We start from the raw sequence: 2,694 nt of genomic DNA on the forward strand, positions 1-2,694 counted from the left end.
GAGTGCATGGAACACAATCACTTTCTTTATAGTATTTATAAATCTATCATTCAATACTGTTTCCTGTTAGGTCATATCCCAATATGGCATTGTACAGTAAGCATAATGCCATCTGATTCTTACAAAAGCGAATCATTTAAACAAGTCAGTAAAATAAACATTAATACCCGCTTTCAGGTGTACAGACTGTAAAACTGAAGTTTCCTTTCCTTTGATTGGTTTCGCACCCAGCCAAAAAGAAGAAAAAATGAATCAGAAATGAAAATGGCTAAATATGCAAGAACTTGTTATTCACAATGACATGGCAACATAGAATGCATTATTCTATGCGTCTTCTTTCTGTTTTGTTGAAGTTCAAGATAAAAAGCACTTGTTTTCCACAGGTTCACAAAACAGCATAATAACAAGAACAATTGAGAATGTAATGTAGGCATTAGCTGAGATTAACAAACTAGGGCCTATGCTTATATCCGCAGAATATTTTCAAATCCAAACGATGGTTACAGAAACCATTTCACATCTTTCCTAACATACAGAAAAATATCTTGTCTTCCCCAAAACTAATTCTTCATAGAAACAATCGTTCGTATCAATTAGTGTTCATGAATATCACATCTAGTCCATCCTTTATAGCCAAATGTAATGTTACTACAAAAGAAAGCAAATTGGACGATAACCACATGTCTTAGCATCTATAAAGCTGTAATGGCATGAAGATTAGCTATATAAATCAGGGCTTTAATTTTTTCCCCTTAACAGCCCCGGGTATCAACTAGATGAAGTTGCTGACCACCCACTGACTGGTGATGTTCGAGGTCTATTGGCAAAGGAAGCGTGGTGGCAACTGCTGGGACTGCTGCCGGTTGCACTCAGAGTACTGGGAAGGTGAGGAAACTGAGGCTGAGGAGACCGGCCTGGAGTGCTGGGGCGCGGTGGAGGGAGCCCCTCCTGCTGGGCTGGGGCCTTATCGTGCCCAGCGCCACTCTCCTGTTGTCCAGGATTTCTCAGCCCAGCTCTGGGTGACTGACGGATCTGCAGTCTTTTACAAGTCGTCCAAGTCTGTATTGCAAAGGAAGGGGTCCGTTCCTTCTCCAGGTATCAATGTAGGCAGTATCCATTAGTGTACGGTAATCCTTTAAGGATTCCTCCTTGTACGTGACATCGATCTGGAAGGTTTTAGGTACATCCATCTTACTTCTGAGAAATTTTCTTAAGTGCATCACGGTCATTGCTGCGGGTCGTCGTAAATACCTCTTCTCATTCACCTCCTCTTTCGATTTCTCTTTGTCTCTGTTTACTTTATGATCCAACCTGTTCTGGTCAAAGAATTCAAAGGATAAGCTTATGATCTCATCCGCAGTTCTAAATCTCTTATCTTCGTGGCAACTTGTCATCTATCGTCATGAGAGCCACTGGCAGCATCAGCTGAAGGACGAGCTGCATCAAAATCCCTTCTTCTCTTCATTGCAGTTCTAAAAAGCCCTGGAACTCATTTGTGCACAGTATCTTGTAGTCTCATCAGACCTTATATTCAAGAGTGGCCTGGTTTTGTGAACTTGGACATCACAGATAAGACACTCCTTGCTGGTCTCCAGATAGCGCACAACACATGTGTCACAGACGGAATGTAGACATTCCGTTATGGTTGTGGCATCACACACGTTAGGTGAGGATTTAGCTCCGTGATTTTGATTCTTGTTGTTCGATGCATTTCTGCTTAATAAAAGATCCCGGGAAGAGCAGCCGACGAGAGGCGATCGCAAGCGCAGAAAAGACAATGAAGGTTCAAAGTCGTTCAGCAGGACATGACTGTGAGCCAAGCGGCCACCTTGAAGCGAGAATGCTGGCTCCCACGCCGGCCTCCTCCCAGTTTGGGGTTTTTTATATACATTGTTATATACATTGTTAGCTGTCATTGAGTTGGCTCTAACTAATTCATGGTGATGTTACATATAGTCTATAGAAACATTGCCACTCCTACTCCACCTTCATGACAAGTCCTTTGTTGTGACTTTAGGTAGTGCCTGCCAATCCAGAGGGCTCACCTTCCAGCACAGTATCAGATAATATTCTGCTGTGGTCCATACGGTTTTCACTGGCTAGCTTTCTAAAGTGGGTTACCAGGCCTTTTTTCCTAAACTCCCTTAGTTCTGCTGCATTCGGTCCACCATAGGGGACCTGGCATTACTTCCAACATCTAGCTCCCAGGATCAAACCAACACACAAGCCACCACAGCATAACAAGCTGACAGAGGGATGGTGGTGTGTGTGTGTGTGTGTGTGTGTGTTGTGAAATAAAATGACAAGTTTTACTTTATGAAAACAGAGTTCTCTTAGAACACTAAAGGTCATCTTATTAAATGTTAGAAATTTATGGGATATCTATGACTACAGAAGAAGTGAGGCATGTGAGTTAGGGTGGCAGTGAAGAATATTGAAAGTATCATGAACTATCATAAGAAAACACGAATCTTGAATCTTTCTTGGGAGTAGTTCAGGCAAAATGTTTTGCAGCATAAGAATGGGGAGACTGGCTCACGTACTTGGAACATGTTATCAAGAGAGACCGGTCCCTGGAAAAAGACATCTTGCATGGTAAATTAAAAGGTTGGCAAAAAATAAATAAAAAGGCCCCTAACAAGAGGGACTGAGACAGTGGTTACAACAATGGGCTCAAATCTCTCAACAATAGTG

General features: G+C 42.2%; 1 pseudogene; it reads right to left on the minus strand.

The window, feature by feature from the left end:
* Nucleotides 1-768: 768 nt before the first annotated feature.
* Nucleotides 769-1,723, minus strand: LOC101640687 (annotated as a pseudogene).
* Between the last annotated feature and the right edge of the window lie 971 nt (nt 1,724-2,694).

This window comes from Echinops telfairi, unplaced genomic scaffold (genome assembly GCF_000313985.2).
Source record: "Echinops telfairi isolate 266 unplaced genomic scaffold, ASM31398v2 ScPeMD7_60;HRSCAF=208, whole genome shotgun sequence".
In the NCBI taxonomy this organism is placed as follows: domain Eukaryota; kingdom Metazoa; phylum Chordata; class Mammalia; order Afrosoricida; family Tenrecidae; genus Echinops; species Echinops telfairi.